This window comes from Anomaloglossus baeobatrachus, chromosome 3 (genome assembly GCF_048569485.1).
Source record: "Anomaloglossus baeobatrachus isolate aAnoBae1 chromosome 3, aAnoBae1.hap1, whole genome shotgun sequence".
NCBI classification, from domain to species: Eukaryota; Metazoa; Chordata; class Amphibia; order Anura; family Aromobatidae; genus Anomaloglossus; species Anomaloglossus baeobatrachus.
This window is the reverse complement of record NC_134355.1, coordinates 506,958,474-506,975,808: the sequence shown is the minus strand read 5'-3', so window position 1 is coordinate 506,975,808 and position 17,335 is coordinate 506,958,474.

Below are 17,335 nucleotides of genomic sequence, written 5' to 3'. Positions count from 1 at the left end.
CTGCATTCTGACCTACGTTCAGTGGTCTCGTCGAGGCTTCCCTTCAAATCCCCTCGCAAAACAGGTTTCGGACGCATGCACAAACGGGGCCATTGACTATAATGGTGCAGACGGAGTTACACTGGGCTCTGTTGTGCACCATTTTCGGGCATAAACGCTTCCTGGAGGCAGACACCCAGACACAGTAGACTGCGTCTGGGTGTGTTCACTTCCAGAAAGCGTATAAGCTCGAAAATGGTGCAAGACAGAGCAAAGTGTGACTCTGTCTGCACCATTATAGTTAATAGCCCTGTTGGCACATGTGTCCAAAACCCATTATAATACATGCAGAACTATGGGGGCCTCACTTTCATTTATTTCATTTACACTGCACGGTAGTAAACAGAATTTGTTAAGGAGCATCCATCGGATGGAATCGGTAGGGGTTTTTTTTAGCGTATGGCATTTGTTGTCTTTGGGTAAAAAATGACCAGTTTTTGCTCTTATTTTATTCCCTAAGTATTCCAATTTTGCTCTTTTGTAATCTGCACATAGTCCCAGAAATATGGGCCTGTTTATTTTGTGCTAAAAGTTATGATCTTTAAAAAGGAGGTGTGGCTCAGAGGGGAGTTATGCAGAAAAGCCAAAAGACATGCCCCCAAATAAAGCAGAGACCTCGCCCCCCTTGATAGACTATAAAAAATGCCACAAAAACCATGACCGATATTTGGTGGTCATGCCCGATTTGATTTTGAGGGCCTTCTGGGAGGGGGTGCTCAAGGTGGTGAAGGCTGTCACGGACGTCGCAGTACCATCCTCACCGGAGGCAGTGCTTTTGTTCATGTTTTCGATGTCTAAAACGGCCTATAAAATATCTTTAATGCAACACTTGCTGCAAACAGCTAAAACTATAATTTCGCATCATTGGAACTCGACAGACCCCCCTCACCCTTGAGGAGTGGTTTACAGCGGTGTCTTTGTCTCATCGGATGGAGACTTTAGTGGCCCAGTCCCATCAGGTGCAATCTTCTGTGGCCACTAAAAGGTTCCATTGGGAGGCCTTTTTATCTTCAGTGCTGTTCCAAACAGTATTGAGATAAACAGAGGCACTAGTTGCGTTACTATATACCCAGGATCTTTGTAGTTGCTTTCGTCGGCATGTGTGGATTCCCGTGTTCGGAGCCTCATCAACCTCTCTCCTCTTTCTCTGCTCATGTCTCTCTTATGGGAGTGACTCTCCTCCTCACTCTTTCCTGGAGTCCCCCTTTACTCAATCTCAACTGCGATTAATTTTCCTCTTTTCCTCTTTGTCTCACTCTCTCTTCAATAAATCAGTATGAACTCAGTACTATTTGTATGATGGTTATTACGATGCCTTGTACAATTTTTGGCTATGTTTGAAAAATCAATAAAATTTATAAATGAAAAAAAAATGCCACAAAAAGCAAAGGCCCTGTACTATAAGCCAAATATTTATAAAATAAAAATAAAAAAAAAATAATTACTCAGAGGGAGCAGAATTGAAATAAGAGCAAAACCTGGAAATATTTGATGTGGTGATTGGTCCCATTTAATGCCTGCTTTACACGCTTCAATATATCTCACAATCCATCGTTGGGGTCAAGTTGTAAGTGACGCACATCCTGCATCGTTCGTGACGTATTTGCGTGTGACACCTACGTGCAATCAAGATTGAACGAAAATACGGTGATCGCATACACGTCGTTTATTCCTTATACATTGGACGTTTTGTTGTATGAACCTAGTCAATTGAAACGTGTGACATCCCTCATACGATTGTGATGTCTGAGGCTATGTGCGCAGGTGTGCGCTCTGCACCGCAGCTTAAAAAAGGTCTGTTTCAGAGCGCAGCTGAAAAGCTGCGTTCTGAAGCGCCTCACAATGTCTGTCATTCACTAATCTCTGTCAGTTGGTCACTATCTCTTTCTCTCTCTCTCTCTGTCCATGTCAGGCTATCCCTCTTACCCCCTCTCTCATACTCACTGATCCCCAATCACCGGCGCGGCACTGCACGGCTTTCTCACTGCTTCGGCGGCTTTTACTATTTTGAAAAAGCTGGGCGCTCATTAAACAATCTCGTATTCCCTGCTTTCCCCGCCCACCGGCGCCTATGATTGGTTGCAGTGAGACATGCCCCCACGCTGAGTGACAGGTGTCTCACTGCACCCAATCACAGCAGCCGGTGGGCGTGTCTATACTGTGCAGTGAAATAAATAATTAAATAATTAAAAAAGCCGCCGGAGCAGTGAGAAAGCCGTGCAGCACCGCGCCGGTGATCGGGGATCGGTGAGTATATGAGAGAGGGCTGCTCAATTCAGTTACTCAGGAGTTTAGCGGTCACCGGTGAGTCCTTCACGGGTGACCGCTAATCAGGACGCGACTCAGACAGCCGCAGCATGACAATGAAGTCGGGTGAAGTTAACCCGAGTTCATTCTGATCGTGCGGCTCTTTCTGTGTCTGCTGTCATCTGCCATTCAGCTCTGCTACATGGCTGTCTGTGTCTGCTGTTAGCGGCCATGTAGCAGAGCTGAATGGCAGATGACATAGTAAAAACGCATCCCTACACATTACACACACTTGGCAAGTCAATAAATAAAAAAAAAAAAGGGTGCTCAATGCATACGTCACAGAACACATGATCTAAAGGATCGCACACAAAATTGATCAATTTAACATAGACTACTAACGCACGTGTGACAGCAAATGAACGACCTACGTGCAATCTCATAAGATCCCATATGCAACCTGGGCGTGTCACATCGCATACGAGATTGCACACCTAATTGTAAGGTGTAAAGCAGGCTTTAGAATGTATATGTTAGGTAAGAAAAACATAAGGCAAATATATGCAAATTAATCATTCTGCAAGTTCTTAATGGAGTCTTTTATAAATCTAAAAAAGACAACGAAGCTGGTCTCATGTACTGTAAAGAGCCATAAAGGGATGTGGATTAACTACATCCTATCACCTCACTGCCTTTTCATGTTCTAAAGAACATGTCACATTTCTCAGGGTTGTGATCTCAGGGTTACCGCTGCCTCATAGCATTTAATTCCACCTGCCTACAAACATATAGCAGACAGAACTGAGCACTGTCAGTATTTACAAGGGCTCAATTAATTCTTTAATTGCGACAGAAGCATGCGTGGCAGAGGGAGATCGCTCCTTCTGTCACTTCATTCCCTTCCCACAATACTGGAGGCCATTGTTGGCAAGTACAGGCTAACAATGGCCTTCATTATGAAATAGATCAAAACCTAAAAGATTGTGCAAGATGACCAATCTATAACAGCATGTTAGTACAATCCAAATTCCAAAAAGCTGGTATGCTATGTAAAATATGAAGAAAACAAGAATGCAATGAGTTAGAAATCTCTTACAGCCATATTTTACTCACAACAGAACATGGAACACATATTGGGGGTTAAAAGTTAGACATTTTTCTATTTCATTTGAAAAAATTAACTGATTTTGAAATTTATGGTTGCAACACACCTCAAAAAAGTTGGAACAAGGTTGTGTCTCCCCTTCCATAGCATCTGCTCTTCATTTCACAATATTCTGATGAGGAGATTGCTTCAGTTTTGGGACATTAATATTTTCAAATACTTGTCTGTTGTAGGATTTTCGCTGCTAAAATATGCATTGCACTGATACAATGCAGAGCTGTCAATCAGTGCTGGGGCGTGGCCAGAGCTGCAGCTTACTGTATAGTTAGCGGTGACTGAAACTGCTCTGGCTGCACCTTTATGACTGAATTCCGGAGGCTGCAGGGAGGAATAAAGTTAATTTCCTGACAGTAGCTGGACTTTCAGTGTGGTGGCCGGGCGGTTTTAGAATGCTATTAACCTCTTCCCGACTGCTGAGAGTAAATAAACGTCAATTTCTGTGCTCTGTGTATGGCCAACTTTGATATAGTAGTCAATTTAAGAAAAAAACACACAAATTGTGTATCACTGTAATATTACCAACACATACCATAAAACAATAAATGTATCGCACACAGAGAAGGGGGGGGGGAGAATATATTTGGCAGAGTCACAGTTTTTTGTTTATCCAACCTACAAAAATAAAATGGAATAAAACGTGATTTAAAAATCATACGTACCGAAAAATGGTACCAATAAAAATTAATCTTGTTACACAAACAAGCTCTCACATAGCTCCATGGACAGAAAATATTAAACTGATGATATTCAGAGCATGGCAACACAAATACACATGATTTCTTTGCCACAAAGTATTTGTGCTGCCATACTCTGAAAGTCAAACATTTCATTTTTTCTGTCAACCGAGCTAACTAACTGGGGGTTTACTCTAAAAGTGCAACAAAGAAGAATACAGAGGAATATCAGTTAAAGGATTAATATCATTTTAGTAACTTTTCAAAATAAGTTGTCATGGTTGTCTACATGTTGTGTATCAGTATTTCTGTGCATTATAAAACGTATTTAATGAATTTTCACCAACCTCCCCTCTACAGCCTCTATTTCTAATTTGCAAAGCACCCTGAGTTGGTAAGAGGAGACTTGAGGGTGTAGTCTCAAAAGGAAGCAGAAGCAGGAAATTATTCTGCCCAGTGCAATCTTTCTGTTTCCCAAATCTGCTCCTCACTCCTCCTGCCCCTTCACTCTCCATAGATTATAATAGATATACCCAGACACCTCACTATGCTGGCAGTCCATCTTGATTTGAACAAAATAGAGTTAAACTGTTTTTCTAGAGTGGATGATGAGTTTAGGATGCAGGGTTGCTTATAAGTGGATAAAAAACCAAATATCTCTGATATTACAACACAAAGTAGCAAGTATTTAAGTATTTGTGCAATGTAAAGAAAGTGATATATGGTTTTCGAAATAGTTAAAAAAAATATGTCTAAAAATTGGGACTTGCATCAATCTCCTGACTAGTCAATACTTTGTAGGACCATCTTTTGCTAACATTACTGCTGCAAGTCTTTGGGGTATGTCTCTATCTGGTTTATATATCTTTAAGCTGACATTTTTTTGCCCATTCTTATTTGCACACTATCTCTAACTCAGAAAGATTGGATGAAGGGCATTTGTGAACTGCAATTTTTAAGTCTTGCCACAGATTTTCAATGGGATTTAGATCTGGACTGTGACTGGGCCACTCACTTTTGGTCTGTACTGTATATATATGAATATATACGTTAATAATAACATATAACGTATATATTCATATATAACGTATATATTCATAACAGACCAAAAGTTTGGACACACCGTCTCATCTCTAGAACAACTGTTAAGAGGAGACTTTGTGCAGCAGGCCTTCATGGTAAAATAGCTGCTAGGAAACCACTGCTAAGGACAGGCAACAAGCAGAAGAGACTTGTTTGGGCTAAAGAACACAAGGAATGGACATTAGACCAGTGGAAATCTGTGCTTTGGTCTGATGAGTCCAAATTTGAGATCTTTGGATCCAACCACCGTGTCTTTGTAGAAAAGGTGAACGGATGGACTCTACATGCCTGGTTCCCACCGTGAAGCATGGAGGAGGAGGTGTGATGGTGTGGGGGTGCTTTGCTGGTGACACTGTTGGGGATTTATTCAAAATTGAAGGCATACTGAACCAGCATGGCTACCACAGCATCTTGCAGCGGTGTGCTATTCCATCCGGTTTGCGTTTAGTTGGACCATAATTTATTTTTCAACAGGACAATGACCCCAAACACACCTCCAGGCTGTGTAAGGGCTATTTGACTAAGAAGGAGAGTGATGGGGTGCTACGCCAGATGACCTGGTCTCCACAGTCACCAGACTTGAACCCAATCGAGATGGTTTGGGGTGAGCTGGACCGCAGAGTGAAGGCAAAAGGGCCAACAAGTGCTAAGCATCTCTGGGAACTCCTTCAAGACTGTTGGAAAACCACTTCTGGTGACTACCTCTTGAAGCTCATCAAGAGAATGCCAAGAGTGTGCAAAGTAGTAATGAAAACAAAAGGTGGCTACTTTGAAGAACCTAGAATATAAGACATATTTTCAGTTGTTTCACACTTTTTAAGTATTACATTCCACATATTTTAATTCATAGTTTTGATGCCTTCAATGTGAATCTACAATTTTCAGAGTCATGAAAATAAAGAAAACTGATTGAATGAGAAGGTGTGTCCAAACCTTTGGTCTGTACTGTATGTAGAACAAAACATATACATACTGTATATGTTACATATATGTATACATATATGTATGTAACATATAAGTACAGTATATGTTTTGTTCTAAACCAAGGGTGCAGAACCTATGGCTCACTGGCTGGTCTTGCACTATAAGCATTCACGAGCAACAATTATTAATAAATGCTCCAGCGCATGCAATTCATAGTTTCATAGTTTTTAAGGTTAAAGGGAGACTCTAAGTCCATCTAGTTCAACCCGTAGCCTAACATGTTGATCCAGAGGAAGGCAAAAAAAAACCCAATGTGTCAAATAAGCTCCAATGGGGAAAAAATTTCCTTCCTGACTCCACATCCGGCAATCAGACCAGTTCCCTGGATCAATACCCTGTCATAAAATCTAATATACATAACTGGTAATATTATATTTTTCAAGAAAGGCATCCAGGCTCTGCTTAAATGTTAGTAGGGATTCACTCATTACAACATCATGCGGCAGAGAGTTCCATAGTCTCACTGCTCGTACAGTAAAGAATCCTCGTCTGTGATTATGATTAAACCTTCTTTCCTCAAGACGTAGCGGATGCTCCCGTGTTCCAGTCGCAGGCCTAGGTGTAAAGAGATCTTTGGAAAGGTCTCTGTACTGTCCCCTCATATGTTTATACATTGTGATTAGATCCCCCCTAAGCCTTTGTTTTTCCAAACTAAATAACCCCAAGTTTAATAACCTGTCTTGGTATTACAGCCCACCCATTTCTCTAATAATCTTGGTCGCTCTTATATCTACCTGTAAGATTATGCTATTTATAACTATCTATACTTTTGCTATCAAGAAAAGCATCCATTCCTATCTTAAATTCATTCAGTGAGTTGGCCATCACCACTTCCTCAGGAAGAGAGTTCCAGAGTCTCACTGCTCTTACCATGAAGAACCCTCTTCTATGCTGATGTAGGAATTTTCTTTCCTCCAATCGAAGAGAATGCCCCCTTGTTCTTGTCATAGTCCTTGGTACAAACAGATCATGAAGTGCCAGTGTCAGAACATACTTTGTATGGCGGCCTGCCAAAATCTTATAGGGTGGGTTAATTCTCACTTGCAGCAGTAATTACAGAGAACTGTGGTTCTACAAAGTATTGACTTGGGGGTCTGAATACCAATGCATATCACATCATTCAGATTTATTGAAAGTTGCCTGGAACCATTTTCCACATCATGGTGAAGCATGAGAGAGCTGGCTAATATTGTTTTCCATAGTCAAACGGGCTTCTCTATAATGTACATGTAACATTACATGCCATTTATCAAGCAGATTTTCATATCTTGCACAGTGGTTGTCACTAGATTAGCGGTTCCCAGGGTAATTGGAGATCAGTGGTTACCAGTGGAGTAATGTAGTGCGTGGGACTAGTAGTATGTTCCATCTGCCAGATTGGCTGGGTAGTTGGATTTGATGTATTATTATTGTGGTCACTCTCTCCCCTTCCCCCTCCCTTTCCAGTGCAGCAGAAATCCATACAAATTTATTTGACCCAAATTGAACTTTTGGGGAAATTCCGCAATGCCAACCATTTCGAATTTCAATAGGTCTACTCATCTCTTATATATATTATTACACTCACCCTAGGTTGGATTTTGATGTAGCAATTTCTGCTTACTTTACTGGTAACACAAAACAACAATAAACATTTTTAGACGCTACCAAAAAATAATTGTTAATCGCTTTCACATTGTTAAAGTAGCCTGAGTGTTAAAAATGAAATTATTCTAATAATTACGTTGTGTTTAATGATCATTACTTGATTTCATTACATTCACTGAAATTGAATTTATGCTTATAACATAAGGGATATTTTAGCTTTGTAATCTTATAAAAGACCTATAAGATCGAGCTTGACCCAAACTGTGATTCATCCGATGATTCAACTCATCAGCCTGAAACTATACACATCTATAAATGAATAATGGCTGAATTAAAAATAAGACTCTTACTCATCCCCAGCTATAATAACGACAATTGTTCACATACTGATTTGTTTACCTCTTCGGCCTCGCTAAAATATGATCTTTTCCTATAAACTTGGCATTAGATCAGCTTACAATCTAATCACACAAATAAACCCTAACTAGGATTTCCACTGACAAAATGGAACATGTAATTCTGAATTGTTTTTACAGCAAGTCAAATATACTTAAAACTGATGTAGTAAATATATATGCGCCCAGTAGGAAATACAATAAAGTGAAAGGATATGTTTTCTAAAATGAATGCTCCTATTTTTAGAAACTTACAAATAAATTAAAATTAATCTGTTAAAAAATGATGAGTATTATTTCAGTGAATACTTTAGTATTGTTTTAGTGAATACTTTACTTTCACTATAATCTGCTGTTTTATTATATATGTAACCATAAATACTGTGCCAAAACATTCATGAAAAGTGGTATTAACCCCTTTCCAGTGTCCTTTATTATTTGCATGTGTCACATTTTATGCTTTATTAAAAATGTAATATTAAGAAGACTAAATATAGAAAAAGGTAAATGAAGTACATCACATGCAGATTTGGATTGGTATTGTTACTCATCCGCCCCAGGGCCTTAGGTGACTCGGTGTCGGGCCAGACTAGTCCGGGATAGTCAACGGTGGCAGGGCCCGACTCTGTAACCCTGGCGGAGTCAATTGATGTGGCGGTATTGGGGGAGATGGTAATAAAGTTTAATAAAGATTCGTGACGCCACCTGTGGATGGCGGCTTTGGAGCCGCTGCTGCTGGATGGGACCTCCGGGGCTGGTGTTGTGGTAGTTGAGGTGTTTCTTGCTCCCCACAGGTGGAGCGGGTACCCGGGGAAACCGTTTGTTAAGTCTATGGTGGATGTTGATGAGGTGCAGGACAAAGCAGATGACACAGGGTTGCAGTTAAGATGTTTTTACTCACTGTTGGTTGCAATACTGCAGCTGACCGCTTACCCGTGGTATGCCGGGATTCATCATTGTGGGCCTCCGCCGATCCCGAATAGTTCAAGGGTCAGTACCGGTGAACCTCTCAATATGTCCTTCCTGGCTGTCTCTCTAGTGCCTACCTTCACTAGACTGTCTGCGCCTCTGCCACCGAGCCAAGGTAGCAGATCCCCTTGTTTTCTCCTTTACCTTTTGGAAGATATAGTTGTCCGCAACAGAGGATAAAAATTTGTTGGAACTGTTACTTTTGCCTGAGAGAGATTCCCAACAAATGTCTGGATAGTTGAAATCTCCCATGATCATAGCATCATATTTTTTTGTGAAGTTAGTCATCTGATGTATAAAGAGTTCATCCATATCCTCCGCTTGTTGAGGCGGCCTGTAGTACATGCCTACAATGGTGTTCTTTCCCTTGTTTTCTCCTTGTATTCTTACCCAAACAACTTCCACAGAACTCCCAGTCTCTGAAGCTTCAATCTCTCTGGAGATATAGGATTTTCTAACATACAATGCGTTTCGGGAGGCACAGCTCCCTTCATCAGGACAGACTGGCAAGAAACATCAAATCTGCTGTAAAAGGAATCCTTACAGCAATATATACCTCACTGATGATGTCATGATCCACCCCTTTTTAGAAAAAATCGGCGGGAATCCATACATAGAAAAAACCAAAATGACGTAGTATGTTACATTCACCAGTTCTTATAATAAAACATTTTACAGTTGCTAAGATCTGTCCTGAAGACTAAAATATGTGAATAAAGGTAAAAGATAAAATAAAAAATGATTGTGCAGAAAGTGTGTGAGATTGCTTCTTTTTTATATAGACAAAGTTAGAGCAAGAGAAAAAAAAACCTATATATATGTATATCTAGGCAATCCCAACCTTGCGTAGAACACCTTTAGGTATGGTGTCAAGTGATCAAAGTTGCCGGGTAAGTCTCGTATGTGCAGCAGGTGCCACCCTTGAAATGGTTGTCGGGATATGTCAAAATCAAAGGAGATGTTCAAAATGTGATCAAGATGAAAAAACGTGATATACTAATGGGTAAGAAAAGGAGGATGTCTAAAGGAATAGTCATCCATACCTTAAAGAGCAAATGGAACGGGAAAAACACTCTCACCTCGTCTCCCAAAAACAAAAAAAAATTTTTTTGTGTCATGGTCAGAGAACCAAAGGGATGACGTGAAAGGGATCTGAACAGGGTGAAAAGAGTTTGTATAAACACGTAGCGCTATAACATCCATATGTGTCAGTCTAAAGAGGGACCTAAGTGTATATATATTTTTACCTGTAACCAGGTTAGTTTAGATCATTCTATAAGAGAAAATGATGATGTTATACTGACAATATGGTTATCCACCGCTATGTAGCCGTGTTCTCTAAGGATGACAACTAAAGGACCAGGTGTAGTCATAAGGTTATAGTCATCTATAGTCATAGTCATCCTTAGAGAACACGGCTACATAGCGGTGGATAACCATATTGTCAGTATAACATCATCATTTTCTCTTATAGAATGATCTAAACTAACCTGGTTACAGGTAAAAATATATATACACTTAGGTCCCTCTTTAGACTGACATATACGGATGTTATAGCGCTACGTGTTTATACAAACTCTTTTCACCCTGTTTAGATCCCTTTCACGTCATCCCTTTGGTTCTCTGACCATGACACAAAAAAAATTTTTTTTTGGGAGACGAGGTGAGAGTGTTTTTCCCGTTCCATTTGCTCTTTAAGGTATGGATGACTATTCCTTTAGACATCCTCCTTTTCTTACCCATTAGTATTTCACGTTTTTTCATCTTGATCACATTTTGAACATCTCCTTTGATTTTGACATATCCCAATAACCATTTCAAGGGTGGCACCTGCTGCACATACGAGACTTACCCGGCAACTTTGATCACTTGACACCATACCTAAAGGTGTTCTACGCAAGGTTGGGATTGCCTAGATATACATATATATATAGGTTTTTTTTCTCTTGCTCTAACTTTGTCTATATAAAAAAGAAGCAATCTCACACACTTTCTGCACAATCATTTTTTATTTTATCTTTTACCTTTATTCACATATTTTAGTCTTCAGGACAGATCTTAGCAACTGTAAAATGTTTTATTATAAGAACTGGTGAATGTAACATACTACGTCATTTTGTTTTTTTCTATGTATGGATTCCCGCCGATTTTTTCTAAAAAGGGGTGGATCATGACGTCATCAGTGAGGTATATATTGCTGTAAGGATTCCTTTTACAGCAGATTTGATGTTTCTTGCCAGTCTGTCCTGATGAAGGGAGCTGTGCCTCCCGAAACGCGTTGACCTGACCTGTGCATTGAATAAAAGCAACATTAATCCACAATCTTCATGATCGGCTAGTCATTGGCGCGGCTTGGACACCCCATTCTACTACTCTCTGTTATCTGCCATTGTTGGGACCGCTGCCGTGGCTTGGAGTAACTTACATGCTGTTATAGGAGTTGTGACTTTCTGGGTCAGGACAGGTTGCAGTAGGATGGTCAGCCCACTATCTCTGACCAGTAATGCAGCCCAGGAGAAGAAGGGTGATGCAGCATCGGGTACTCGGGCCGTAGGACTGGGAGGGGGTCCTACGAGGGTGTCTGGGCTCTGCTGGGTTGCTGGGATCACTTGCTTAATGTTCTCCGCTGTGGCAGCTAAGGGTATTTCATTTTCTGTGACGCTGGACGCCGCCTGGGTTACTGGCGCACGCTCCGGTTCTGTCAACTTCGCTTCAGCTGCTCGCTGCTCGGCTCTGGTCTCGAGCTTTAGCAACCGCTGCTCCAGCTGCTTCACCTTCTCAGCCAGGAAGCTCAGGCCTGGGACCGGTCTTAAATCCAGGGCACCTCCCGGTGTTTCAGCGAGATTGAACTCCGCCATGCCGCCTTTCAGGTCGTCCCGGTTACCGTTCGTCATCTCTTCTCTGGAGCGCTCACCACCTGTCAACCCTTCACTGCTCTCAACGACTCTTCTCCCTTCCGGGGGCGGAGTTGGGGTGGGTACAGCTGGTTGGCACCAAGTTGTTACCCAACCAACTAAGGGTGGCATCCCTCTTCCCACTGCCCAGTACATCTTGGTCGTTATTTTTTCTGGCTGCCAGTGTCAATTTTCAGAAGTCCAGTTTCTTAGCGTGCCATTTTTCAACTCTCAGCAGAGCACAGAGGGGGCGGGGCTTATTTTCGCGCTCTATTTCAACCGCTTTCTGTATGATGCAGTTTAATTTCTGTGGTAAATTAATGGCGGTTTCAGTTTCCACACAGTAAAACAGTCTATTAAATACAGTCCTTAGGCACACAGTACCCAGTTATATCGGGCACGATCATCCTGTTCGTGATGCCAAAATGACTCGCCCGCCCCAGGGCCTTAGGTGACTCAGTGTCAGGCCGGACTAGTCCGGGGTAGTCAGCTGTAGCGGTGCCCGACTCCGTGACCCTGGCGGAGTCAATTGATGTGGCGGTATTGGGGGAGATGGTAAAAAAAGTTTGATAAAGATTTGTGACGCCACCTGGGAATGGTGGCTTTGGAGCCGTGGCTGCTGGACGGGACCTCCGGGGCTGGTGTTGTGGCACCTGAGGTGTTTCTTGCTCCCCACAGGTTGAGCGGGTACCCCGGGGCAACCGTTTGTAAAGTCTATGGTGTATGTTGATGAGGTGCAGGACAAAGCAGATGACACAGGGTTGCAGTTAAGATGTTTTTACTCACTGTTGGTTCCAATACTGTAGCTGACCGGTTACCCGTGGTATGCCGGGATTCACCGTTGTGGGCCTCCTCCAATCCCGAATAGTTCAAGGGTCAGTACCGGTGCATCCCTCAATGTGTCCTTCCTGGCCATCTCTCTAGCGCCTACCTTCACTAGACTGTCCTGCGCCTCTGCCACCGAGCCTGTCCAAAGGGTGGCTGACCTCAGTCCTTTTATTGCTCCCCCTTGCAGGGGATAGGTGGAAGGTTGTGGCCTCGGGTGCCTGAAGCAACCTCTTGGGCCGTCGGATTACTAAAGGAAATGTCTTTCTTCTTTAGCCTGGGGTCCGTCCCCGTTTTGCGACCAGATTCCTCCACCCCGGTGTTCTTGGTGGAACAAGTCCACGGAGGCCTCCCACACATCCGTGGCACTCTGGAATCCCTTCAATCGGTGTCACCTGGGCCTAGCAAGACCCCAAAATCTTCACCTAAAACCTCCTTTTGGCTACACTCCTCTCTGACTAGATCTTCCTGTCAACTGTCACTTCTCTGACAGACTCCTGTCACCTGCTCAGTTCAAACTTAAACTAACCGGTTTTTCTAACTGACTCACTGACTCCACCTACACTCCCCCCTGCCAGGCTCTACCCCTTCAGGCCAGTGAATGGGACTTAAGGCTCCATAACCAGGTATACTGGTCGCTGCTTCTCAGCATTAATGGAGTACCTGCCTTAAACCCTGACCCAGTGTGTGACTTAACAATTGGTGTGTGCAGGTTTTGTGAACCGGTAGATGACCCCCTTCCTACCCAGGATGGGATACCACACCTCTGGCTGAGGTGCAGTACCTCTGTGGCGACGAAAACCTCAGGGGCGCCACACTTGCATTTGTTTAAAGAGAAAAGTTGTCAAAAACTCATAGAAATATTGCTGAAAAAAATATTTCTGCTTTCTTAAAGGGGTTTCCAGTCTTGTGTCTACATGAGTACAGACTTCTGAATCTTGATTTTGCCGGTGATAGCGGGAGGTCATGGTACCACAAGTATGTGATTTTCTTATATAGTGCATAGCCGTTGTATTGAGAAAGACTAAAGGGGGCTTTACACGCTACGACATCGCTAATGCAAAGTCGTTGGGGTCACGGAATTGGTGACGCACATCCGGCCGCATTAGCGATGCCGTTGCGTGTGACACCTATGAGCGATTTTGCATCGTCGCAAAAACGTGCAAAATCGCTCATCGGTGACATGGGGGTCCATTCTCAAAAATCGTTACTGCAGCAATAACGAAGTTGTTCCTCGTTCCTGCGGCAGCACACATCGCTCCGTGTGACACCGCAGGAACGAGGAACCTCTCCTTACCTGCCTCCCGGCCGCTATGCGGAAGGAAGGAGGTGGGCGGGATGTTACGTCTTGCTCATCTCCGCCCCTCCGCTTCTATTGGGCGGCGGGTCAATGACGGAGCTGGGACGTCGCTGTGGCGCTGAACGAACCGCCCCCTTAGAAAGGAGGCAGTTCGCTGGTCACAGCAACGTCGCCGGACAGGTAAGTAGTGTGACGGGTTTGGGCGATGTTGTGCGGCACGGACAGCGATTTGCCTGTGTCGCAGAACAGATGGGGGCGGGTACCCACGCTAGCAATATCGGTACCGATATCGTAGCGTGTAAAGCAGCCTTTAGTACGTCTAATCGGAGCTTGGTTGGAAGTATGAAAATCACATATTTGTGATCAAGTGACCGCCCAATCCCACTGGTAATACCAGTAAATCCTGACAGCGTGCGTTCCCTACAATACCAGGATTCAGAAGTCTGCAGTCATGTAGAATGATTATAGACTTTTGTTTTAAGCTTGGACAAATACTTTAAAAGGTAACTAAACTTTCAGGTAACTATTCAGAAAAATTTTAATATGTATGCACGTGAGGAATATCTTTATTTTTGGCCCTTCAATGATGTAGCATTTTCCCCAGTTTTCTCCAGGCTCTATCTTATCATTTTCAACTGACTCAGAGTTGAAGGAAAAATACTAACTGCTATGTTACACTGCATAACACACATAGAGATATTTCTGCTCCTCTTCATTCATTAACTATCACACAGACTGATGTAGAAGTATAAAGGAAATTATACAATAGTAACGATCAGTGTAGATGTGAATCGAGCTCTTGGGTAAGGCTAAAGACTTGTTAGAAAGCTCAGCATGATTATTCCGTATCTACCTCTGCCTGTTTGCTCACTCTGCTACTCACTTCTCCTCCAATCCCCTTTCCACAGTGAATAATAGGAGATGTAATTTGACATCTCATTATACTGGTAGTCTAACTTAACGAGAGTAAGAAGGCGTTTAGCTGTTTTTAACCCCTTCAAGCGCAAGCCTGTCTTAACCTTCCTCACCAGGTCAAATTTTACAGTTCTGTCCAGTGTCACTTTATAAGGTAATAACTCTTGAACGCTTCAATATTTCCCAGTGATTCAGAAAATATTTTTTACGTGAAACATTTTACTTTATGTTAATGGGAAATTCTAGTCGCTATGAAAGCTTTATTTATGAAAATATTGAAAATTTGATAAACAATGTGAAAATGTTTTAGTTTTTGAACTTTGAATTGTTATACCCTTAAACCAGTTATATTACACAAAATCAGTAATAAACAATGTTTACAACATGTCTACTTTACGTAATCACCATTTTTGAAACATAATTTTTTTCAAAAAAGTTAGATAGCTTAAATGTTTATCAGTAATCTTTCATTTTTCCAACAAAATAAAAAAAAAACAATATTTTTACAGACCACAACAAAAGTGACACCCTTTTAAAAAGGGCACCCCTCAAAGTTCTCAAAATAACATTCAAATTATTTAACCCTTTGGATCTTTCACAGGAAGTAAATAAATGTGGAAGGAAAAAAATGAAAATGTTATTCTTTCCCACAGATATATTTCTTTAGCCCCACATTTTTCATTTTACAAGGGCAGGAGAAAGTGGACCATACAATTTGTTGTGCAATTTCTCCTGAGTACAAGGATACTCCATATGTAGTGGAAAAACTACTGTTTGGGACTCCATAGGAGTCCATAGACATAGATAGGTAAAGGAAATTGATAATAGATGCAATAAAGTACATGGATATAACAACTATAGACCAAGTATAACTCCCTGTGTATGTCAAAACTAGTAAATAAGCTGCTATTTTTTTAAAAAAAAAACAATCAATATTCATTTAGAGTTGGTGGTCAGTATTACCACATATTGTAAGCAATGAATTACACACAGGGCAAGAATGCAAGGTATTTGTAAAGTGCCCAAGTGCATCTAAGCTTGTACCTGTGAATAGTAATGATGATGACAATAGCTGACTCCATGTCCCTCCACCACCATGCATGTTTCACCCAGCTTTTTCAGGGGTCATATTATTGCCCTTAATGTGCTTAAATAGTGTAAACCCCCCGAAAAGTCAAACACATTTTGAAAACTACACCCCTCAAGAATTTATCTCGAGGTATCATGAGACTCTTCAACCCACAGGTGCTACAGAATTTTATAACATTGAGCAGTGAAAATGAAAAAATATGTTTTTACACAATAATATTGCTTTAACCCCAATTTTTTTCATTTTCAGAAGGTTATCAGAAGAAATTGGTACAAACAATTTTTTGTGCAATTTTCCTGAGTACACCGATACCCCATATGTGGTGGAAAACTAATGTTTGGGCACATGGCAAGGCCAATTCTCGAAAAAACACCTCTCAAGGAATTCATCTATGGGTGCAGTGAGCACTTTTAACATTCAGGTGATTCAATTGCATAACATTAAGCTGTGAAAAAATACCCTTTTTTTACTAAAATGTTGCTTTAGCCTCGAAGTTTTAATTGTCAAAAAGGGTAATGGGAGAAAATGGACTGTAAAATTTGTCATACAATTTCTCCTGAGTGTGCCAATACCACATATATGGTCAAAAACGACTTTTGAGGCAAATTGCAATGCTCAGAAGGGAATGAGAGCCATATAGTTCAGACTTGGTTGTAATGGTATGGGGGTGCCATGTCACATTGGCAGAGCCTCTGTCCTTAGATAAAAACAGACCCCCATAAGTGACCTCATTTTACAAAGTACACCTTTCAATTAATTTATCTAGGAGTGTAGTGAAACTGATGACACCACAGGTCTGCCACAGAATTTTTCCAAGCGTGCCAATGCCCTCCATATAATTGTGAACTATTTTTGAGGTGCAGTGCAAACCTGAGACAGGAACGAACGCCATATTGAACTTCAGAATTTGCTGGAATGGTTTGTGGGTGCGATGTCACATTAACAAAGCCCTGAGGTGCCAGAGCTGCAGAAATCCCCAAAAGTGACACCATTTTACAGACTGCATCCTATAGTGAATTCATTTAGAGGTGCAGTAAGCATATTTTATGCTTTTATACTATTGAGAGGTGAAGAAAAAATATTTAAAATTTTACCACAGAAATGTCATTTTAGCACAAGATTTCCAATTTTCACAAGGGGAATAGATAAGAAGGGCCTTATACTGTGT